This window comes from Limulus polyphemus, unplaced genomic scaffold (assembly GCF_000517525.1).
Source record: "Limulus polyphemus unplaced genomic scaffold, Limulus_polyphemus-2.1.2 Scaffold1876, whole genome shotgun sequence".
Lineage (NCBI taxonomy): Eukaryota > Metazoa > Arthropoda > Merostomata > Xiphosura > Limulidae > Limulus > Limulus polyphemus.
This window is the reverse complement of record NW_013667486.1, coordinates 211-27,218: the sequence shown is the minus strand read 5'-3', so window position 1 is coordinate 27,218 and position 27,008 is coordinate 211. Positions and strand designations below refer to the sequence as shown.

The window sequence follows — 27,008 nt, the reverse complement described above, 5'->3', positions numbered from 1 at the left end:
TTAAATTTTATTGTTTTATTGCCCTTTGAACCATGTCTAACTACTATTCATGCAATTATAAGTTGTAAATCACTTGGAGAAACTGTAGTTCATGTTACACTGTCGAATTACATTACTTATGAGCTATTCTGAGCTGCTCAAGTGCATACCTCATGAAAATTGTTTATTATACTTTTATTAGGCAGATTTTGTTGAATAAGACCGATGTCTGTAGGTTTACTTTCTTCTTGGAAATTTTCTCAAGAAGTCGATAAGCCGTTTTAACGTTGTTAAAACAACGGCCGAAAGTTGTAGATAGTGGTGAATTAGCCGACGTGTTTCGAATGCGGTCTGCATCCATTATCAAGGCTGAATGTTGTGTGAATTGCGATTACTGTTAGTGGATATTTATAGGCAAGAGGGTGGTGGTATTTAGCTCATTAGGTGGTGCTGTCAACTACATTGGAAGGCGTTGATTGGTGGAGTGTTGTATTGTGGCTTGGGGGTTTCTCGCCAAGAAGTAGCAGTGTGCGTTCTGTTCCAACTACGCGCGGAAAGCACGAAACAACATGACTACGACAACAACCCCCTGCTAACACCAAAACTCCGTATGGCCCCTAAGGAACTCAGGAACCATGACGACATCATCGTGCGACGCGCGGACAAAGCTAATATTCTAGTGATCATAGACAAACAGGAATATAAGACAAAATTGTACGCCATTCTATCAAACAATAACAAGTTTAAGAGGATTAGAACTGACCTGACAAAAACACCAAAAACAGACGTTAATAAATTGATTGCCACTGTTTACAAACAAGCGTAAGAAAAGGTTCTCCAACCTATCATAGGAGACTATGCGCCTGGATATATCTACGGAACCATAAAAACTCATAAACAACAACCCTCTACGGCCAATCATATCACAAATTAACATCTACAGATGACTTCCTCCTCTTACTACACTCCACAAATCCACAGGGACTACTTGCTTCCTTGGACGTCGAATCATTATTTACCAATGTACCAGTCCAGGATACGATAGACATAATCTGCGACAACGTTTACAGACACCCGACCATGTCTCTGCTCAAAATACCTGAAGAAATAATGCGTGAACTCCTACTCTCCTGTATAACGAGGTTACCTTTCCGACATATCGATGGTTCGCTATACCAGCAAGTCTACAGAGTTGCCATGGGCTCTCCTCTTGGAGTAACTTTCTCCAACTTTTACATGTGTCACATAGAAAACCAAGTGCTGCAGGACCACCACCCCGCACTGTGCTGTAGAGACGTCGACGACTGCTTCATCGTTACCAAGCACACCGATGAATTAATGAGACTCTGACAAAACCTACAGGACAACTCTGTGCTTAAATTCACCCACGAAATAGCCACTGACAAAACCATCAATTTTCTGGATGTACATATCGACGCTAACAACAGCACATTCGCCACATCTGTCTATCAAAAACCCACTAGCCAGGGAATCTACCTCAATGCTCAGAGTGAATGCCCTCAAAGATACAAAACTGGAACCATCCACGGCCTCATCCACCGTACCTACAAAATATCCTCAGATTGGAATCTATTTCACAACAGAATTGCTACACTCCGACAAACATTCATCAATAATGGATATACTAATACCACATTCGACAAGAAACTTCAACGATACCTGGACAGCCGCCAAAAAAACACCACTACCGACAACTCCACTGAACAACTCAAAGTCTACTACAAAAACCAATTCTCCACTGCATACAAGACAGACGAACGGATTCTAAAGGATATTGTTTACAAAAATACTACACCAAAGAAACAGAACACAAAACTACAACTCAACATCTACTACAAGTCTACCACAACGTCGGACCTTATCATGAAAATCAGCCCCGATAAAAAGACAACAGATCTACAGCAAGTGAACGTCATTTACGAGTACAAGTGTAATAAAGGAGACTGTGAGCTCCTGGCAAACACCTCCTACATCGGAATGACTACTACGACGCTGTCAAGATGCCTGACAATGTACCTACAAAATGAAGCCATCAAAGAACATTGTGCCCGCATCCACAACCAAAAACTCACACGTCAGGACCTAGTATAAAACACTAAAGTAAAATGCTGATTTAACGACTTCACAACGCTCCAGATACACGAGGCCATACAGATTCTAAAGCAAACCCCCACAATCAACAAACAATCGACTGGAACAGAACGCACACTGCTACTTCTTGGCGAGAAACCCCCAAGCTACAATACAACATTCCACCAATCAACGCCTTCCAATGTAGTTGACAGCACCACCTAATGAGCTAAATACCACCACCCTCTTGCCTATAAATATCCACTAACAGTAATCGCAATTCACACAACATTCAGCCTTGATAATGGATGCAGGCCGCATTCGAAACACGTCGGCCAATTTACCACTATCTACAACTTTTGCCCGTTGTTCTAACAATGTTAAAACGACTTATCGACTTCTTGAGAAGATTTCCAAGAAGAAAGTAAAGCTACAGACATCGGTCTTATTCAACAAAATCTGCCTACAAGAAAATCTTTCACCAAAGTACACCAATATACTTTTATTATTATATATTTTACCTAGTAACCCAACTGTAACTAACCTAAAGAGTTTCTTATTTTTACATTTAAGTTCTGTAGTGACCATAGGTCTAAATAATACTTGATCTAACAGTGTTTTGCATCAAGTACAATCTGATATATTACAATTGCATTTACATCATAAAATATGTCTGCATTAGAAAAAAATACTCTGCCTACCTACCCTATTTTTGAGGACATAAAAAAAAATATGTAAAAACAAATGCCTACCTACCTACCCACCCTATTTTTTTTCAGCATGTAATTAGAAATAAAGCTTTTTTTTTTCTAGGCTTTACAAATTTTGGAAAGTTTATTTTCATATCAATCACTTTACTAGAAGTAAAGATACAAGCTGGATTACAACCTGACTGAAGTTATCATTTACTTAATTTATTAAAGTTATTTTAACTTATTTAGGTTACCTTGGGAGTATATGGTAAACAATGACTAATGCAAAAATCTATGTTATTATAGTGAAAGACTGCATTAATGTACAAAATATTGTAAGTTAACATTTTCAGATTAGGAAAATGTTAACTCACCTCTTTACACAGAAATGCTAAAATCCCACATGGAATTAGTAGAGGAGCAGGGCAAGGCAAAAATTAAATGCAGATGTTCTCCCTTCAGAAAGTGCCCAAAGGAAAAGCCCATGGAGTGTAACACCAAATGGCATGAGCTCCATAGGGGTACACTTATGAGAGACCACCAGGATATACTTTTCACCCAAGAAAAAAGGGAAGGAAAGGTGAAGAAACCTGAAGAATGTGATCATGACCAGCCTCCACTGAGCCAATATGTGTAGTGTCGTTAGGGCATGATCAGGCTATAGTGTGTGCTCACCTCAACTCACTGGATAGATTCTGATTGCAGCAGTAAGGCATAATAGCTAGATGAGTGGTGGCCCATATTACAACGACAGTGTCACCACCATCCTGCTAATCAGCATATTTTGCTGAGCCCAACCAGTAAGAATTCAACATGGACCATCACCCCAGCAGCTTGTAACTTAAGTGGCAAGATTCTCCCATGCACCACTTGAAGGGGGGGGGGGGATTCAAGCTGGGAAGACCTAGAGAGGTTCCCAGATCCCCAACTGGACCATCAGCTGGAAAGGTCTTTTACTGGAGAGAGTGCAATGAGTGATTACAAAACCTGATTTTTAAAAGCATGCAAGTATGAGCCAAAGAAGTGGGCAGTCACTTCCATGGTAGTCCATGGCATTGGTACGGTCTGGATCATACAATTGAGTAAACTTGTATACCATCAGGACACCTCAAGCGGTCTTGCAGAACACCCATCTCTCAGTGAGTACTAGCACAGCCAGGGTAGATAGGCTGAACACTTTGTTATCCTGCCTTGATGCAGATCTTAGGAAATAAGCATATCCTTGGAAGCAATACAAGCCATCTGGTGGTATTTTGTTTGATTGAAAGGGAGAGAAATTAAAGGGAAACCTAGTTACCCATTTCAAAGATGGTGGGTTGACTGAAGTATAGGAACCAACGAAAGTTGAAAGTCTGCATGAGACAAAACAGCCAGATGGTGAAAAGAAGGAGTGACAAACATGTGGAGAGTCATCTACATGCCCACCTGGAGGATCTTGTCCAAGGGCCAGCAAAAATGGGAAGCAAGAGAATAAGAAAGGTGAGAAATCATATGCAGAGAAATGCCAAATCGCCTGTGAGCATACCCATTCATGGAAAAACAAACCAACCGGACGAGTTCATGGACCCATCCAGTAATGATAGAAGGAGAGAGATCTGTGGAAGAAGAGGGGTCCCAGGTTAGGAACAGGCAATGGCAGGGACCCTGAAAAGATGTCCATGAAAAGTAACAACAAAAAGCTCAAACATGATACAAAAGTCAATCTTGGTCTAAAGGATCATAGAAGTGAGAGACAAAAAGATAGTAAATAGGAGAAAAAGTACAGTTATCCTGTCAAGTGGCAAAAGTCTGTGGAAAAAAAGACCAGTCTGGATAGAGGAGTATATAAGTGTGGTGGAAGAGGGTGCAAGAAGCATCAATAGCATAAAATTGACCACAGACAACAAGAAGGAAGAAATAAGATGCGAGAGAAAGGTGGTACAAAGAGTAAGAAGGCAATAGCTCAAACAGAGCACACTCTTACACATGCAAAAACACATTAAAGACCCAGTCAGGCATGGAAGTTGGGTGAGGAGGTTGGTGAAGAAGGAAAGATCGAAAGAGAATAGAGAGGACAGGAGAAGAAAACACCCTGTGGTACTGGGAAAGGTGAAAAGTAGTGGACAATGTTGCTCAACAGTGGAGACTGAAAAAACTTAATGGAGCAGCCAATTCAAAAAAGCAGAAAGGTCATTCAAGTTGGACAACCAGGAGGAAGGAAAGTAGTGGCAGATGGATCAATGATGAAAGACTAACACTTTTGGCAATAGACAGCAAATGGAAGGGCAATAGGAATGTGACAAGAAGAAGACTACAAAACAGATGAGCCTGACCAGACAGGCAATGGATCAGACAAATCCCATGCATGAAGATGGAGAGGCAACATCCCTTGATTAAAAAGGGATTTGTGAGGTTGAAGTCAGAGTGAGAAGTCAAAGGGTATAAGAAGAAGGGGTCTGAATACCAAGTTAAAAAGCAGAAGAAACCAAGGCTGAGTCAGCCAAAGGGGGTGCCACAGTAGGACTCAAGAAGGGGTGTTGCATATCAAGTCAAGTACCTGAAGCAGGAGTTGAAGAGGATAGGCATATAGAAAAAGGTGAGACCAGTTCTGGCTGAGAGTTTTGACAGCCAGAGCTAAAGGATGAGGAACAAGGAACCAGAAGTGAGGAAAGTTGGAGTCAAGAGGGATGACAAAGGCATGTAAGATAGGCCTGTCTAACTAAGAGCAAACCCAATGAAAGACCTGGGGTGGTAAGACTACTTCACGGGTATGACACAGTTCAATTAAGAGATGTGGTTCACCAGAAGGTACACAGCTCCTGGTACATGACGGGGAACAAAACAAACCCATTGTGAATGAAAAGTATGAAAAATAGGTCCAATTCCCAAAAGCAAAGAATCTTGGAACAGATGCCCCTTGACAAATGATGTAAAAAATGACCTGGAAATGTCAGAGTGGATCATGACTAATTGATCAGCTAGAAAGGGCAGGAAATAGGAACATGCCTCATGAACATCGAGAAGTTTGACCATATTGGAGTAGAGTGAATGATCTTCCTGCATCCAAATGACAGAAGTCATATTTTCATTCAGGGATGCAATTCAATCCAAACGAGAAGCACTGTTGAAGAGATAGATCCAGATTGGGAGTTGGTAAAGGAATGCTGAAAGTAGTATTGGCATGGTTCGGCCATCATGACAATTCTAGATGGAGGTTTAAAATCAAGGACAGTGGAATAAGGTCCAGTATGTGTGTGTGTGTGTGACCCAAAAGAATGAGGGTTCCAGGAAAGACAGAGACCCCAAAAGCAAAAGAACCCCCTCATACAATACTAGAATGAAAAGTGCAACTCCTGGTGATCAGATACTCCACAACTCACAGGCAAAGAAGAGAAGGCTGAGCTCAGCTAAGACAAGAGATGAAGAAAATGCTCAGATATACCAACCATTAAGTAGGTATGAGAAAGGACTTAGATATCTTGACAAGCTACCCCATCCAAGTAGCCTCCTGCAAAAGGTGGGAGGTGTAAGAAGAGAATACCACCCAAGAATGGGCCAACATAAGTAAATTATCCAAAAAAAGGAATAACAGCCTTAGCCAATGAAGATGGTGAGAGAAGGCATTCATGATACAAATGAACACTAATGGGAATAATGCCATGTCAAAGGAAAGAGCAAGGAATTGGAAGATGCAAGTCTGATGGACAGAATGTAGAAAATGTCCAGATGACAGGACAACAGGGATGTGTAAGAAGATGTCTACACATCATCCATGGCCAAGCACAGACCAGGTGAAAAAGTTCATAGCAAGGTTTGGAGGGAGGAAAAAAGGAAATGAAAAGAAAAGAATGAAGAGATACCATGAGAGAAAAAATGAAAAATGTCTACTGGCAAAGAGGATGAAATGGGTACCCTCAGGACCTAATATGACATGATAGTAACTGCATCAAAATGTGGGAGGATGAGAAAAAGATGTAAGCCTGGAAGAGAAAAGGTAGAAGTAAAAGGGCAAGGTCAAGAAAGAATTACCTGGGAAGATAACGAGGACTGAAATCATTCAACACAACTGAAGACATCTGGATGAAGAAAGGGAGCCCAACAAAGACCACGGACACAATGAGGAAAAAGTGTACAGTAAAGAGAAATGCAACTGACCCAGTGAGTCTCAAGAGAAGGTAACTAAGAAAAGAAGGGCAGAGCAGAAGAAGTGGAACAGGCTAAGCTGGCAAAGATAAGGGAATGGATCTCTACAGAAAACCCCTCTGGAGTCAGATAAAGTGCCTCAGACAAAAGATGTAGAAGGAAAAGGAATACACGAGAGTGATTATAAAAAGACATAAAAATGGCAAAACAGAGAGTGAAATAGATGGCAAATGAACTAATCCCCAAGCAGGAATAGATACCAAAGACAAAAAATCTAGGAAGGAAAGGAAGTATGTCTGCAAGTCAGGACAAAAGATTCATAAACGTGTGGGTAGGAAAGGCATTTGGGTGTGAGGGAGGAGCTGTTAGGGAAAGGAAACAGTATAAACCTTAATAAAATGCATGGACGAAAGACAAAGCAATCACAAGAATTGGATACATGGAGTGAAAAATGGGCAATAATAAAGGACACAGGCAAAAGCTAAGGAAAGAAACATATCTGAGAATGAAATCCAAAACATATTAAAAGGTTAAGTTCATTCCTCAAATGGTATGGCACTACCAAAAGCAGATCAGGTTAATTTTATAGTCTAATAAATCATTCAAGACTGAAGAGAAAGAAAGATGGCAGAAGGGATACAAGTAAGAAGCGTAATAAACATGTGGTAATCCACAACACATCGAACAAAGGCTGCAGCATCTCCAACAATCAATGAGCCTCAGAAGCCCGAGTATAAAAAGGATCTGTGTATGTAACCTTGTTACTCTCACATGACTTAGTAGAAGTTAACATTATTTGAGAATTCAAGATTATAATCAACACTTTCAAAATAAATGCCAATGTAAAACAAAAACCAAAGTTTAATGAATGCAAGTCTCACAAATTTGAACACATCTGTTCAAAGTAATGCCAAGGAAAAAATGAAGTTATCATAAATGCAAGTGCATAGGGGGAGTTAATGCATATGGAGGATCTGTCATCCTCCTATTAGTGGAAGGCTATTATCTCATGATATCATCATGCACCAGCATAGTTCACATCAAACATACAAATTTAGATGGGAGTTAGTTCAAGGCTAGTGGCATTCAAATCTCATAACAAATGTGGGAGGGAAGTAGCATTTCTGAGAAGGTGAGTTATGTTGGAAATTTGGTTAGAGTATTATACAACTAACTTTTAAGAAGTTAACTGGTGTGAAGATATTAACATGTTGCCACTTTTTCATCAAATAATATTTATCTTAATAGACTTTCAAGTGTTATTCTTATTCATTCTCTAAAAGTTTTCAAACCTTGCAAGATATTTATAACTATAAAAAACCATTTTACAAAACATATTGAAGTTATTTAATCTTTATGGTGTTTCACTTTAAATTTAAGCTACTTCAGGAATACAAATTAATTCTAGGTTTTCACTTCGGCAAAGCTTTCATTTGCCTAATAAAAAAATTAGTTATGACTATTAATTTCCTTTGGTTGGCGATAAAGAATTTCAGTAACTGTGTAGTTACAGATACAACACTTAAGAATACAATGTTGTCATAACAATGCTTATAAACATGCAAAATAATACTGAATTGTCTGGAATAACAAATCTAGAAATGTGTACACAGTATTCTTGCAAAAGATAAGTGATGAATAAGTAAATTTTTTGTAGATGCCCTGAATATATGATACATTTAATGTGCAAAGTTTATGACTAAAAAGGTAAGTTAATTCTAAATTATTTTGCCTGAAGTCTGAAAACAGGGTTTCTTCTGGCATTTCATCTTTTTTTTTGCCACTGGATAAAATATTGAGACACACATTATAAATTAAGTTTCATACATTAATTCTTATATTTCAACAACTGTAACCAAGAAATATTTTAGAATTGATATTTTGTGATTTTCTGACATTTATTTTGTATAATTCATCAAAAAAAGCTCATTTTTTTATTCTTGCACAGATGCAAAGAGTGTTCCCTTGAAACAAACCAACCAAATTGCTGATTTTTAAACATTTTTTTGCCATCCCAAAGAACAGCTACTTTTGCTCAGGACTTTACTCCCCTTGAGAATATACTATCCATTTCTTGATTTTCAAGTGTTTCCTTTACTAGTTGAAATCTTGTTTTGACAGTACATCAAGTGGTTATATTAATTGCAAATGAAACAGCTTTGAAAACAGTTACAAATAGAGCAAATTAAACAATCACGTCATTGTAAATATATAGGTTTACGATTATTTTTATAGCTTTTGTAAAGTTCCTTTCAGTTCTTTCTCATTTGTAAATCATAAAAGCATTTGTGTGTTAAGTTATATTTATTTTCAAGCTACAAACATTTTATTCAAAGTGAAGATATCAGATAACTTCAGATAAGGTAAGCTTACACAGTTTAAAGGTATATTGAATGGGTTAGAAAAAATTCAATACAAGTTTAACACAGTAAAATGTTCAAAGAAAGCATGTCACCATCAGATACAAGCACTTAGACACAATGAAGTCACATGAGTAGAGAATGTTATCTTGCATATGCTTGATTCTTTATTTTAAATTATGGTGTTTTTAATTTTTAATATATATTCAGTTGCAATGTTTGACAAGTTTTGTTTATTATGTTTGGAAAATCAAAATCAAATTGTTATAAAATAAGATGAGCTTACTGTTTAATGAGTAAGGTAAGCAACTGCAAAATATTCTGATTATTCAAATTATTTTTATGTAAATCATATTCAAACAATGTACATAAACAAACTGGCTAAGTGGCTACTTAGTTACACCACTAATCGCTTGGCTGTAGCCTTGTCTTCTAGAGCAAAAGGTCTGAGCCCAGACTTAAGGTTACATTTTCCTAAATTGAAAATGTACTTCAAATAATGCTTACCTCGACTGACACTTATATCTATATTCTATTACTCAACTGCCAGGGTTTTTTCCTACACTCAACTGCTCTTGGTTATATTTGTCTCATGATACTCTCCACCTACATCAACCCGTCCTGTATCCTGGTACTGTATACAAGTATACAATTTTATCACTTTTTCGAGACTGATACCATACCAGTCTCTAACACCGGCTCTTAGCAGGGAGGAAGGGCAGGAGAGTGTCAGTGGCGGTAAGTATTTTTGGAAAAATTTCCAATTTAGGAAAATGTTAACTTCCAAAACATACTTACCTCTGCTGCCACTTGTAGTTAGAATTCCAAATTGATAAGGTAGAGGGGCCGGTGCAGGCATTATCCATACAGAAAGTGTCTGCATAGATTTTGGGCGTACCAAGATAAGATTCGTACTGGAGTGGGGGGAACTACTCTACATCCAGAACAGGCATGCTCTTCACCCTGAACTTAGTTCCTGTATCAAGAGTGGAATTGTACATGAGTACTCATCACTTTAGGCCAGCCCCAACCAGATAACCAAAGTTCCACTACTCAGGGTTGGAATTAAGGGGGTCTTGGTCCCTATATCCCATGTTGGTGGCTGGGGCAATTGGACTGTAGCCACAGAGTGATGCATTCCAAACCATTGGAATCATGATGAGAAGGTAAACAACACCTAAGAGGGCAAACCTTCTCCTCCATCTGTAGAATCCTGAAAGGTAACACCCTAGGCTTGGAATGACAGAAGCGTATATGCCTTACTCAACCTGAGGAAACAGAACCCATCCAATGAAAGGTCAACCCACTAGTTAGAGTTGTAAAATGAGAGGCAGTCCAACTGAACCTTGCAATGCAACATCTATTCTGTCTGGAGAATCTGTATGTATTGAGACAATGGACCTGCTACCACAGGCATCATCTGTGGAACATGGCAAGCTAGACGGGTGATAAGATAATACTATTCCCAAGGAGGAGGTTTAAAATTTGAAAATAAGGAATCCTATACCATATGCCTCTTTGATGAGAAATATAAGCCCAGATCATGATACCTTGCCTGTTGAAGAGCAAGAAGGATAAAAACACTGTATAGGGAATCCTCATCATCCATGCATACTCTGGAATTCCTGACTGTTGGTATAGGTACCCCATCCCTGAAGCAAGGCATTCATGAAGAGAATGGAACTCTGGATGAGGTGGCAGTATAGAAACCCAATTTATGGTAGTGTCCCAATTTAAACCCTCGAGATTGAAGAACGATCCCTATTAAGGAAATTGGGGAAACCAGGAAACAGATGTGTATGATCCCTGGTCACTTAAACACCAATAGAAGAATCACTTGTGTTCTCATCCCAAAAGCACAAGAGATTCGAGCAATGCCCACATTCCCAGAAGATAAAAAGTCATCTGTGTAGTAGGAGACAAGAGAAGATATTAGTAACATTCCTAACCCATAACATTCACTGGAACATTAAGAAGTTGACCTAGATCGTGTAGATGTTATTCCTCTGGGTGATAAAAGAAAAAAAAGATTTAAAAATTAAAAAAACATACAAAGAAACCAGGACTAGAGCTGAGTGATTAGTGAAATTTACTAGGCTCATTAATCAATTACATTCAACTAATAGATTATTTTCACACAAGACTTGGATACTTCAAAAAATAAAAAAAAGTAATAACAGAAAACACTAATTTTGATTAGTTGATTGTTTTTCTTATATTAATCAATTTAATCTTAATTTATAAATTACTTTATGTGACACTAATTAACACAATCAAAGCTCAAAGGAAATCAATTAAATTGATTGAGTAAATCATCCAGCTCTAATTACAACCTGACAAGGTTATCCCTATAGTTTTGAAGGATGTCACAGGTCAGATATATGAACCTTTTTCATTTCTGATAGGTTAATACATAGTGCCTTAAGGATTAAAGAGCTGCTAATGCTGTTCCTATTTTTAAAGATGGTGAGAGAGTTGCCTGAAAAATTATAGGCCAGTTAGTCTCCCTTCTATAGTTGGAAAAATTCTAGCCTAATAAAAGAAGTTTACATAATCATTTATTGAAATATGTTAACTCTATCGGCACAGGTACCCTTTACTGCGCATGACACAAGGTTTTAGTCTTACATTAAAAATTTTATTAAACTACTTTTTGTTTATGTTATACCAATTAGAATACCATAAAATCTTATCTAATAATTCATATTTTAATAGTATACAAGTCTTACATTCTTAGTTCTAAAAGGAAATATATAAAAAAATCCTGAATTTCCACCAGTGTAACACACATGACAAATTTTGTCTTAGCATGTCATCACCCCAATTTTATCCATCACCCCTTGAAAATGTAAAATGCTCTCTATAAAATCATCACAACTCAAACACACCATAATTTTTATGGCCTTCAATTTTGTTTTGTTACAGAGCTTTCAAAGAGAAAATCAGACCCCTCCTGCCACACCCACCTGTCACATCCTCTCTTTCACAATTGATTGATAGTTCTCTCTTATGTTTCATTATATATTACCTATAATCAATAGAAAGTCAAGGTTTTCATCTATCAAATGGCGTATTGTATAACATTGTGTTTTGAACAGATAACCTTCAATGTCACTCTGAGTAGTAACATCTTTCCCATGGGAAAGTTAACAACTAGCTTGGATGAATTTCTAAAGGCTCTTGTCACATAGGTAGAAAGCCAGGAACATTTTTAGTAGTGAATTTGTCTACTTTTTGCATGTTATTAGTCTATATTCTTTGATGTATTATTTAATTAAATAACAATTGTTAAGTGCTTTACTATAATCACTAAAAAAAACCAGACTTAACTCTCATCAACAATCGAAGGCAAGAAAAAAAGAAGATTGGGTAAGTACTTTATTTATTATTATAAACGTAACTAAAATTTTTTTTAAAGTTATTTAAGACTAGAATAGGTAAGATAAGCAATAATAATAATATAATTAAAAGATGTTCATGGAGCACACATGCGAGCAGCTTGTGGGTGATGTAATTCAATAGTGTAACGTGAGCTGCACGTTCTCCGAATAATTTACAGATTATAATGGCATGGATAGCAGTTAGACACAGTTCAAAGAGCAATAAAACAATAACATTTAATTATAAATAGATGTATAACGTTACGAACTTAAAGCTACTTAAGATAAACAAATGTAGTTTCATGTAACAATCTGAAATCATACTAGAAAGAAAAGAAGGTTAATTTAGGTTTATTTCAATTTTTTTGTGGTGGTTACGAGGTTGGTCGATTTGGCCAATCCCATTTTGAGACTAGGGTAGAGAAAATAACATATAAACTATAAGGATTTAGTGAAAAAAACGTTTGAAATACATTCAGGAGGTTTTAGGGATTACACAATGGAAATTTGAGATTTTTGAGATGGCAAAAAGTATTTTAAATTTTAACATGAAAATTACTTTGCACACGGACTATTCAAAACAAATACTCAATATATTCATGGACAAAACTTTATTTTATTTTATTAAAAGTACTTCACTAAGAAATATTACTTTTTGTATGTGAAAGACTTGTAATATTAACTGAAAGACTGCCAAATTTTGTGAAGATATATACATATATATATACACAGTTATAAGTATTAAGTTTATGTCAACTTTAAACAAGTACAGAAGGTCACGTGACTCGGTCCCAGGAACCAAGCCTGTGTCGAAAAAGAGTTAATATTACAAAAAACTTTTATAGATTCACCAAATGGAAATCTTATCTTACTACTCTATTACCTTCTTTTCAATGATGCTAATTGTTATCTGAACAATGGAAATTTTATGGGCTTGGTATACAGACATTTTCAAAAATCTCTTGATAAGGTGCCTCATAAAAGATTAGCAAAAAAATTACATCAAAAGAGGTTGGAGGAAGACTATTTAATTGATTATATGGTAGTTGGATGGGAAAAGCTAAGTTTTATTAATGTAGTCCAGTTATTTGAATGCCACTGGCAACTCAATACACAAGTCAATCAACCTGTTAGAAAAATAAAACTGTAGTAACTAAAGCCTAGCCTGTATTTTATTATACTTGTGTCCTCTAGTCCTGTTGTCTTCAGATTATAGCATAGAGAAATCAAGCAGCCTTTTATTTTATAGATATTCTACGTAATCTTGTAAGTTTCAATATGATCATCTGTTACCTTCTTTTGTCAAAAGAAAATAGGTTAAAACATGTTAATCTATTCTTAAGAAAATGTTTCCATCCCTGGAATCATCCTAGTATCCCTCCGAACCCTTTCCAATAAGGCATTATCCTTTCTTGTATAAGGATATTAAAACTGTACACAGTATTCCAAGTGATGCCATACTGCGACTTGTACAGATATAATTACCTCTTTTGACTTATAATCATTATTTCTATAAGTACACTATAAATTACTACTAGCTTTACTCAGGGCTGTCGTTATTCCACTTGGGAACCCATACAGAGTCCTAATCTGGAGCCTATAGTAGAGCCTACTAAATGACATAATTAATTACCTATGAGCAGCAATTACATCAATTAGTGTGAAGCAAACTAATAAACTAAATGAAATTACAATTAACTAGATTAATGTCACAACATTAATTATTACCATTTTTCAATTACTCAAACAACTGATTAATTGAAATCACAACTGATTGTCATGAAAACAATCAACTAATCAAAATTGGTGTTTCTGATCAGTTTTTGATTATTCCTGAAGCAAACTAATAAATTAATTGAAATTACAATTAACTAGATTAATTTCACAAAAATAATTATTACCATTTTTCAATTACTCAAACAACTGATTCATTGAAATCACAACTGATTGTCATGAAAACAATCAACTAATCAAAATTAGTGTTTCTGATTATTCCAACAATCAATTAATCAAGAGTATGGTTAAATTTAACTATCAAAATAATAAACTAATCAACACTGTTTCCAATTATTACAATTTCACATTATTACAATTAACTAAGTAAAGCAATACTGCCTCACCATTACGTTTGTTTGTTGCTAAGTGCAAAGCCACATAATGGGCTAACTGTACTCCATTCACTGGGGTACAGAAATTTTTTCCATTTTTTTTTACACTTTTATGTCTGTTCAGCTTTGGATTTGAGATCCTGGGTTAAATTCACATGACACCAAATTTGTTCTCCCTGTTTTTGTTATAGCAAAGCTAATAAATTAATAGTTTGCTGACATCAACTCTTAAATATTTTTCACTGTATTGAGAATGTTGAGGTATTACATAATGACTTATATCAATTGATAAGTTAGATAGGTATTAGGTAAATGACCTTTCATTTCAGTAAGTACGAGATAATGCATTTGGGTTGTCATAATTTGAATCCCATACTTAATACAGATGGAAACCAACTCAGCAACATGATTGTAGAACTGGACCTTGACATAGTGATGGTGAAGTCACTGAAGCCATCAAAACAGTGTTCTCTTGTTATTAGCAAACTTAGAGATGGAAATAGTAGGATGCAAAGAATATAGTTGCATGGAGGCTCATCACAAAATTGTTTATAAAATTTCAAACCATACTCTGGCTTAAGCTGGGAAGTTAGTGCCATTTGCTAATCAATTACATCCATATAATCAATTAGTACAGTGTGCTTCAAACCATGGTATTCTCCTATACAAGCAAAAAAAAAAAAAATAGTCCAAGATTTGGCAGTGGGTGTTGCCAGCTATTATCTTCCTTCTAGTCAGTAGGTCAATTTAGTGACACCAGCAGATAACTGAGGTTATGTCATTTTTCAATATCATTAATGAAATCAGAAAAAGCTATTGCCCAAGCACTAAGGCACTCAACTAGTAATAACCTAATATCCTTTTGCCTTTTCCCACCCAATCATTGTACAATCCAATTACCTAGTCTTCTCCCAACTCCTACTAATGTGATTTTCTTTGCTAATGCTAATCTTTGTGTGAAGCCTTATTCCAGGCTTTTACAAATATCTAAATATACCAAGTTCAAGCCCTTTGCATCATCCAGATAATACCTTTAATAAAAGGTAACAGACTAGTAAAAAAATATTTTCCTTTGATGAATCCATATTGCTTTTTTTTTATTATATATTTCACTAAATTTTGTAAAGCTTCTTTATCAGATTATCTACCATTTATCCCACTACAGATGTAATACTAACTGCCCTGTACTTTCCAAGGCAACTCTTATCAACCCTATAAAAACAGGGGTAACACTGGCAACACTCCAATCCTCAGACACCTTTTCATTCTCTATTGGCTTACTAAGACTGAAAGAGAGAAGTTCACACAACTGATTCTTGACCTCCTTTAATCCTCTCACCCTGGATATCCTTTACCGCCCATGACATAAGGTTTTAGTGTCTTACATTAAATATTTTATTAAAAATTCTTTTGTTTATGTTATACAAATTGTATAGCAATGGTATAATATACCATTAGTATTAATGGTATATAAAATTTAAGTTCTTAATTTTATAAGGTAATATTCAAATAAATCCTGAATTTCCCCTATTGTAACATATGTGGCACATTTTCTCTAGGTATATTCTCTTCTCTATTTTATCCACCACCCTTTAAAAAGTACAAAATTAAATGTAAATTACTCCCTATAAAATCGTTATCGATTAGACAAACCATAATTTTTATAGTCTTCAATTTTGTTTGGTTATAGAGCTATCAAACAGAAAATCAGACCCCTCCTGCCACCTCCTCTCTTTCAGGATTTGTTAACCCATCAGCCGCTACAGTCCTTATATGAGGTTCTCGAGTGCAAGTGCAACAGTCCTCATATGAGATTCATAATTCCACTTCCTATAAATAAAAAATGTGTTCCAAATTTTTCAGCCATACAGAGTCCCATACATCACGTTGTGCTTCCTTCTGTCTACCCACGCTCTTCCCAGCCCTCAGTTGCATCTCGTACGTCATGGAGGGTGAATATGTCTCTTCCTCTGACAATGAGCCTGTACCAAATTCTTGCGGTACTAGCAGTGCAAGGAAGAAAATTATTGCAAAGAAAAAACAACCTGTAAAGAGAAAAATAATAAAACAGTTTATAAGCAGTAGTGAGGAAGATATTGATGATCCAGTACCTCCACATAGTCATGATGCCAAGTACCCACCACCACCTACACATCCTAAGAAACTAAAGGATGGAAAAACTTTGATATCTTCCAAGTGGATATCCATGATCTTTGACTCTAATAGAGATGTTTCATCACAGGAATCAGAAGACAATAATTTGGACTCAGATAGTGAGGGAGAATGTTGGGTTCTGGATGTTGAAGTAAGTGGTGACTAGTCATCAGGGGAGGAGGGTGGAGAGGAGAAGACACTTGCCTCTATTCTTCCACATGAGGCTACCCATGCATCCGTTGTGTACACTGATATTTACAATTTTCAGCCATATATTCACAATTTTGACAGACATCATTCAAGTGTGACTGAGGACTGGCCTCATAGTGATGATGTAACAGAACCTGACTATTTTGAGACCTTCTTTGACCATGAATTGATGACATTTATTGTCACAGAAACCAACAAATATTACAGGTACACAGTGGATAACTTTATATTCATGCCTAAGTCCCTCACTCATAGATGGGTAGACACGTGTGCAGGAATTGTATGTATTTTTGGCCTACTTTTATTGATGCCCCTTATAAAGAAACATAAAGATAAAGCTAAAGATATCATCAAATCGACACACACATACAAACAGATAAAATATATTAATAGCATTTCAAATGACTACAGTAGTCAAGGCAATAAATAAGTAATACTCCAATTTGCAGTCGTTAACAGATTATATTTCTAGAAAATTCTTGACCCATTGATTGGAACCCCAATTTTTGGAAAAGACATGACCAGGGACAGGTTTCTCCTCCTCCTAAGTTTTTTTACACTTCACTGAGAATAACCATTCATATGAGAATGATTGAATATGGAAACTTAGAAAAGTGTTTGCTGTGATAACTTCAAGATTCATCAAATTCTTTTACCCATTGCTTAATGAATCTCTAATTTTGTTCCAAGGTAGGCTTGTTTTCAAGCAGTATATACCATCAAAACACCATCAATTTGAAGTAAAACTTAGTTTTATGCTGTTGTGAAACTAGAATTGTCTTAGATGCCATTGTGTATACAGGTACGTCCCTCAAAATGGCCCCCTTGGAGTCCCTGGTGCTGTGGTGAAAAAACTAATGGCAAAGTATATGGGAAAAGAGCATTTATTAAACACTGATAATTGGTATTCATCACCAGATTTGAGTATTTTCATGCATGCACAAAAAACTGAAACATGTGGAAATGTGAGATAAAACATGCTAAAGTTTACTGCATGAATGCAGCATGGTGAATGTCAGTGAAGAAAGTCAGGTAAAGTACTAGTGTTGAACTGGCATGACAAACATGATGTGACAGTGATCAGTATCTTTCACAAAGGTGAAATGCAAGACAGTGGCACAGTGGACTATAAAACTAAGGAACCTATAATGAAACTAGATGCAGTAATTGACTGTACAGACTATGAGACTTGTTGACTAAAGTGGTGCACAGATTGTGTGAGAGAGAAACACTGAAGTGATATCACAAACTTTTTATGCATATGCTTGATGTCACCATCCTCAATGCATATAATATATACCTGGTCAAAAGTGGAAAAAGAATGAAACTAAGAGAATTTAGTTACAATATGGTGTTCCAAATTCTTGAGAAATATAGAACAATCACTGCATCAAACCAGAGATGAGGCAGCATGAATCTACCTAACAGACTCCTTGCCAAAGAATGAGCTAATCATCACTTTCTGACACATACACACAGATGGATAGAGGACACTATAAACAGGTGACTTGTCATGTGTGTTTCAGTTTATCACTACAAAAGCAACAGAAGAAAAAAAGTATCTACAATTCTGCAAGGAATGTAAGCTAGGATTTTGTTTGGATTGCTTTAGGAAATACCACACCATGAATAAGTACTGAAATGTAATGAAGTAGAAATTGTACATAATAATGTGAAAATGTATATACTGAAATGTAATGTAGTGAAGCAGAAATTGTACATGGTAATGTGAAAATGTTTATACTGAAATGAATTTGTAGTGAAGCAGAAATTGTACATAGTAAAGTGCAACTGTATATAGTGAAGTGAAATTATATATAAAATTGAAGTGGAAATTACACACAGAATAAACAATAGTGATGTCATGCTAAGTGCTAGTATATTGATATCAAGAGTATAGGTCACCCATCCCTCCTACTCAGTGCCACCTGAGTTGCAGGCAGCTGTCAATATGCCATATTCACAACCTTACCACAGCAAAACAAAGGCAGACAAATGATGTTTTTTTTTTCATATCCCATTGCTCTGCATAGTCTTCTTAAATTCTACAAGAACAAAATATGTTTTTAGCAACCTTAATGTATTAGTGTTTATTGTACACATGAGGGTATCATTAAATTCCCTTTGCCACATCTAATACATTAATGGTTTAATGATATATTACCTATAACCAATAGAAAGTCAAGGTTTTCATCTATCAAATGGCATATTGTATAATATTGTGTTCTGAACAGAGAATAATTAATTCCACCTAATTCAATTTTGGTTCCCACGGGAATCAAGGCAGCTAGCATTTGTAACGGCTCTTGTTATATGTTTAATGATATATTACCTATAACCAATAGAAAGTCAAGGTTTTCATCTATCAAATGGCGTAGTGTATAATATTGTGTTCTGAACAGAGAATAATTAATTCCACCTAATTCAATTTTGGTTCCCACGGGAATCAAGGCAGCTAGCATTTGTAACGGCTCTTGTTATATAATTAGAAAGCCAAAAAATTGTGATTGTTAGAAGAAATTGTCTGCTTTTTTGCATGTTAGTAAGTCTAGGATCTTCGGTGCATTACTTAAATAAAAATTATTTAATGCACTACTACCATTAGTTTAAAAAAAGTATGGTTAACTGTCATCAACAGTCAAGAGCAAAATAGAAAGAATACTCAGTTAAGTACTATATTTCTTGTTTTTATGTTTATTCTTTATTTATTATTATCAAAATGACTAATATAAAAAAATAGAGATCTCTTTAGGTCAGTTAAGATTAGATTATGTAAAATAAACAATAATAATAATAATATAATATATATAAAATATTTCATGAGGCACACACGTGAGCAACTCATGGGTAGTGTAATTCAAAAGCGTAACATGAGCTTCACATTTCCCAAGTGATTTACAACTTATAATGGTGCAAATCGTAGTCAGACACAGTTCAAAGGACAATTGAATTGGCAATAAAACAAAATTTAATTACAAATAAATGTATACCATTACGAGTTTAAAGCTACTTAGGATAAATTATTGCAGTTTCACGTTACATTTGAAGTCATTCTAGAAAGAAAAGAAGGGTAATTTAGATTTATTTCGATTTTTTTTTTGGTAGTTACGAGGTCAGTCAAATTGACCAACTTGTATACAGTTAATATAGAGAAAATAGAAAAAAAATAGAAAATTTTACTGAAAACAAATGTTTGAAATTTATTTAGAGATTACACAAATGAAATTTGATACTTTTGTGATGAAGTATTTTTAATCTTAACATGAAATCACTTTACACACAGACTATTCAAAACAAATACTTAATATATTCAAGGACAAATCTTTTCTTAGTTTATTAAAAACACTTCACTAAAAATATGATTTTTTTGTATGTGAAAGGCTAATAATGTTTACTGAAAGACTGCCAAATTTCATGAAGATATACACACTACATCAAAAGTTAATAGTATCAAATCTATAAAGACTAGACGAGTACAAAAGGTCACACAGTCGATCAAATTGACTGAGCCTGTGTGGAGAGAGTTAACATTGTGGAAAACCGTGACTGCTTTTATTGTTTTAGTTATTTTTAATCTCTCAATCTTTCAGCTTACCAACAAGGAACTAATATTTACATGATTCAGGTCAACTCCAATATTTCCCATAGAATACCCAGGATCACAAATATTGCTAACATCTTCTGCTATAGAAACATAAGAGAAATAAATATTTAAAAGCTAAACCATCTCAAAAAAAACCTTGTCATAAAGATCATGTATGGGCTCAATACCCATTTTAACTTTATGTTTACCTCTATCATACTGAAATGGATCTTGATGTTTTAAATTATCAGCAAGCTGTTTCTCATAAGAATTACTTGTTTCCTAACTTTTATTTTACACAAATCCCTAGCTTTTCAATAGCTCTGCAAGTCTTTTAACCTATCTACCAATTTACACTTTTTAAACTTGTGACATTTACCCATTTTATGTCTTTAGAGGGAACTGATACCTTGAAAAATAAATGGGTGAACTTGTGTTTTGCTTTTCTCATGCATAATTGTGTAAGTAAAGCCTTGAAAGACCAAATTTCCCTTGCTGTCCTTATAATTTGATGCATATATCTTGAACTTCACTATGATGATGTAATGATTAACCTACCATATGTATTGAGGCTGGTATTTGGCTCCATTCTTTAAATTTGGAGTTTTTTGTTTTCAAATCAAGAATCATATTCCCATAAGGGGTTAATTTTTTCTCCAATATATTTTGTCCTCTATTATTAACACAAAATGAATTGCAGACTCTGTAGCTAAATTCTATTCCTAATTCCCACTATCATTCAGAATTTTCCAAATTGTCTCAGTCAATGAAACATATTCATCCAACATGTACGTACATGGTAGCAGTAATAGTTCTCAATAAGTACTGCAACAATCAGTTTATGTAGAAGATTGAAATCATTAAGAAAACAGCAGTTTACATTCAACTTATTACTGACTTAATATAATTATTTAGAAGCTGTAATTGGTATTAATTCCAATTTAAAGTGTTAAGTAATCACATTGTAATTGATTATATATAAATCAGTCTGAAACAGTATCTTGTAACTGTTTTTTGTTGGAAATGTAACTGAGAAGGCATGTGCCTGAACATGTTATCTATCATAGGAGTAGAATCAATTAACATTTTCTTCATTCATTTTAACATCTATAAATTTGCAACAGATGAACAAATTAGTTAATAATGTTGCTGCAATGATTTAAGCAGGTGGGGTATACTAAAATCAAGAAATATCATTATTAATTTTCAAACTTCGTGTGCTAAAATATCCCTCATTTAAGACCCAGCACCGTGAAAAACTCGGCCCTGATATGGCAGCACCTTTTTTTATTTTATTACTGATTTGACAACTGACTACTTTTATGCCTTCTATTGTAGTTAATATGCATCGTAGGTACAGTGCATGATGGTAATGGATCACAAAGATGACAAACATAGCAAATATGGCATGTTCCTTTCTTTAATTTTTTATGTTCATCACATACTCTGCCAGTTACTACTATTTCCATGCTTCCTGGTATCCGATTGAAAATCTGAAAGTTGTGTTGAAATCAGCTCAACTAATGTAGCTAAACTGTTTACAAATAATTACTATTGTACTTTTTCAATTATATGTTTCATAATTTTTTCCAGACACATTTTTAGTAAAATATCCTACTTTTTCATGGCTGCAGATTATAAAAAAATAAAAGGCCCCTTTCTGAAACCTGTACATTAATCACTTCAAGCTTATAAGTGAAAAACTAGTTTTGTGTTTTAAAAAGATATACTACTCATTGTGCTCAACTACTAGTATTACAAGCATAAAATACTTAAAACAAATTTAAGTTTTGAAAAAGATGTATTGTATTGTATAATAGACTACGCTAAACAGATACACAGTACTCTTTTCAGCTGTATTAATTAAATGCTGCTTAAAATATACAATTGTGAAAGATATACATTCTGTGACTTACTTTTAGAAAAGGTGCCCCATAACTAGTATAGCAAAATAACGCACACACATAGCTAAATGAATGCTTTCACACTGCTGAAATTTAGTTATCTGTAAGATATAGATGGTAAATAAAAAACTTCTGTATGAAAGTTAAATTTATGTTCTGTTACTTCAGCCAAAGATAGTTTATGAAATGAATTTTTGCAGCACTGCTGTGTATTATGTACTACTATGAGAAAAGTTTGTTTGCTCAACTGTATTATGAGTCATATGTCATATATCTACACATATATATATTGCTTTTATGATTCAACCATTTATAATATTGATGATATGTACCTGTTTATCCCATTATACACACAGTATAAGCCTAAGAGCCATGATTTGTGGTTAAGCTCACACCATTTCATGTTAATAGGTTATAAATCTGTCTTCCAGTTTTAGATACTCTCTGGCCAACAGTGCAGGTGTTGAACCAGATTATTCTGTATATGTAATTTAGTACTATAACTTATACATTGAGCTAATTATAGCGTCATAACCGGTATAAAAATAAACAATATATTTTATGATTATTTATTAATTTAGGAACATATTATTTTAAATTTACTGTTAACATATGAGTAGTTTACAAATCAGTTTATATTGTCTTACACCACAGGAATTAGAAACCTGACGTTCATGATACCAATGGCATTATCTTCCTGTATTACAATATGTTAAGTTGTTACAAATTAACTTGTTCAAAGTTTTAGTGTGCTAAATTAATAAATACAAATAATTTAAATTAAGTGTCTGATGTTGCCTTCTTTGCAGTCTTCATTATACCAAACCTACAACAGTGTGATCCCTGTGAGGTTAATTTGCTCTTAGTGGTACATTAACTCCAACAGAGGTTAGAAATTCTACTGTTACTGGTTAATTGCTTATATTACACAAGTAAAGACACAGTAATGTATTTCATCATTGCCAATTCAAAAATGTCACTCATTCAACCCACCTTGAAACAGACCAATGAGTATAAAACATTCACAAATAACTGTGTATTAACAAGAAAGTTATGTAGCAGCGAGAAGGAAGGTAGCAGCTACGCGTGTTGAAAATGGCAATGTAAGCCCACCTGCAGCTGCTGGTGGTGGTAGAGCTAGGCAGTTAGTGGAATTTTCTGATCAATCATTTGTCAGACTCATTAATTAATTACATTCAACTAATCAATTACTCTCTCACAACACTTAAGCTAATGAACTTTCAACTGAACAGTAATGGAGGATCAGGCTTATCTGCTGTAAACCTTCCACACTCACTGGAACAATGACATATTCATATATCATTCTACTTCTAGAATATGTAAAAGCAGCTTTATCCCCAATATGTGAAATTGTGCAGTGCCACATACTCACAAAAAATTAAAAAATGCATTTATTGCAGAGCCACAAAACAGCTTTTGTTATGTTGGTGATCTTCTCTTGCCCTCATTGTATGCAAGCTGGTCACAACAGTACACCAATTGCTTGCCCGATCTCAATCTTAATCAATCATTAGTGCTTGATATAGGATGAAAGACTTATCAAACCACATAGTAGATAGTTCCCTCTAAAGTTTCCCTCAAGGAATGCGACAGTGATTACATCTGTGATTGAAAGTTGTCATATGAGAACAGGTTAAGATCTCTTAAAATATTATTACCACGTTAGGCTAAAGATATCCAATGAGACTTTACAGATGATGAAAAGAGACTTGATATTTTAAACTGATTTTTATGATATTCTTATAAACACTAACTTGTTTCATGACATAAAGCATATAATTAAAATAGAAATTTGGCACTGTGTTATACTGAAAAAAGAAAGAAAGAAGTGATAAATTTTCTTTTCCCATGAGCAGAAATATGGGACACTAACTTTAATCTCAATATCTTTTATGTTTCTTTTTTTAATGCCCAGTGTCAATATAATCACAGGTGATTAGTAACAATAAACAATAAAATTTGAAAATGTAATGCAGTGTACTAATGGGCATGGTTTAAATGATACCACAGTTAATTATTAAACTCGGCACTGAACCAATGGAGGTGACTAGTCTGTTAGTGTTAATGTTACTTTTTTCTAATACAGTCATTAATTAAAATAAGAGTGACAAGTCTGACAGAGTAATTAAAACTTGAATAAAAGTAAAACCGAACTTTAGTCTAAACTACAATTTAGCCAAATACATATGTATATATTCATTAAGCTTCATTTTCTGGTAGCTACTGCAAGAATTTGCCAAATTATTAAATACAACTGTTATTGTTAACGTTAGGCTTAGGATATAATGAACCATATTATTATCAATAATCAAAAATTCTATTATAGTCAGCATACTTTAAGTAATATCACCTATCAAATTAATTCATAGAAATTAAACCATTATATATCAGTGAAAATTGTGTTTCAATATAATGTTAGAAGAGATGATACATAAATTTTATATTACCTTTCGGAAAATCAACTTTCCTTCGTAAGCCTACATTTCTTTATTATGACCTTACCCAAAGTCTCGTGATTTACGAGACATTGCATGAGAATATCTAAACTATAAGTTTATCTATTTTAATTATGTTTCGATATTCGTGGTAGGAAAAGCACAGATAACCCATTACGTAACTTTGTGCTGAACAACAGGCAAACAAACAATTTTTAGTTTATATTACGATAGCCTGCTTATTAATTGTATATGACAGCCAATAAAAAATAAATATAATTATTTATCACACTGATCCTGAGCAATCTATAGGAAATATTGCAATTTACCTGAATTATGTACATATACGAATCCTTTGTTGATAAGGAGAAAGACTGAGATATAAAAAGTAGATATAGCACCAGGGCCAGGCAAGTTTTTTTCCCAGGGTTTTAAATGGAGTCAAAGATCAGATATGCGAACCTTTCTCTTTCAACCTTAGTAGCACTAAAAAGAGTGGGCAGATAGATCCCTGGGGATTGGACACTCGTTTATGTTACTTGTATTTTTAAAGTAGATGATAAGAGTTACTCTGAAAATTATAGATCAGTTAGATCTATTTCTGTAGTCAGAAAAAAATCTAAAGAGTCCAATAAAAGAAGCTTTACAAAATCATTTATTTATTTCGTAACCGAAAGCCAACATAGATTCATCGAAGAGAAATGTTGCCTTACTAATGTTATCTTTTTTCGAAAACGTTACTAGTTACAGGCCCGGACGCAGAATGTTTGAAAGGGGGGTTCTAATTTGTGAGATCAACAGCCAGCACAATCAACAAGCAATGCATGCTAATGTTACACGAGTCTGGGGGCCGAGCCCCCAGACAATTTGTAAAAAATAGGTGATATGAGATTAAATCTGGAAGCAATTTTGTATAAAACATAACTTAAACAATTGTATGGCCGTTCACATAAAATCCACAAACATCCAATGAAAAGTCAACAAATTACCGTTCTATAGTAACACTGCATGGGGAGCTAAACTTAAAATAGCATAAATATGTATGTTTTATTATAGTAAAGTACTGTACTATCTACATGCCGAGTAGTTATTAATTGTTAAAATATATTACTAATTAGCTTGAGTACCCGTCCCCTGAATGGAAGTTATGTAAATTCATGCTTAATGAAAGGTTATCTTAAGACATGAAAAAGTTGCTTCTCTCATGTGTAATTGTAAAAAACACAAAAACGACAACAAAAACTGCAAGACACAAATTTGAAACCACAAGTTTGCATGTATCTCCGCATTAATCCAACAAACATTCTTGTCAAATTTGGTGAAGGTCCATCAACATGGGGCGAAATAGTGGTAAAAACGCCCATAAAAACCGTAAAACGCAAAATGCAAAACTGAAAATTTGTATGTGTCTCTACATGGACCCAATGAATGTCCATACCAATTTTGGTGAAGATCCATCCACACCCTGCGAAGTAGTTACACGAACATACAACAGACAGTACTATTATATCTATATGGATTTAAACATCTCTGTGCAACAATAGTATATTAGCTATTTCAGTCATTGGCTATCACTACTGAAATAACATGTTAGCATGCTCTATTTTTCTGGGGTGTTTTTCCATAAATAATTTACATATAGTTTCAATGTTAATAGCAGTGTAATAATGAATATATATTAAAGCTAGATCACTCAATATTTTTCTATTTCTGTACACCTCAGGTTATCATTCAATCGGCGGAGAGCAGATGCCGAACGTTCACATGAACGTGAACTTAATGGTAGTATGGCAAAAAGTTTCAGTAACATAAATATACTTGGTACAGTGAAGCATGCTTTTAAACAGTCAGACAGTATCTGGAACCTGTCCTGGAGAGGTATAGAAAGCCATATTGTCTTCCATCGATAAAGTTATTTATGAAAAATATCAGGATTTGGAAAATCTTCCCTGTAAACATCGACTTAAAA

The 27,008-nt window shown here is 34.7% G+C and overlaps 1 protein-coding gene across 4 annotated transcripts in view; it reads right to left on the bottom strand.

Moving 5' to 3' along the window:
- The window catches only part of LOC106465226 (G patch domain-containing protein 2-like), a 54,206-nt gene extending 29,086 nt beyond the window's left edge, over window positions 1–25,120 (bottom strand). For 2 of the 4 annotated variants that reach the window (XM_022393082.1, XM_013925431.2), the window contains exon 1: window positions 25,052–25,120. The gene's annotated coding sequence lies outside the window, so the exon portion shown is untranslated. Of the gene's footprint in view, window positions 1–20,712; window positions 20,781–25,051 lie in introns of those variants that run through there. The other 2 variants (XM_022393085.1, XM_022393084.1) reach the window with 2 other exon arrangements.
- Between the last annotated feature and the right edge of the window lie 1,888 nt (window positions 25,121–27,008).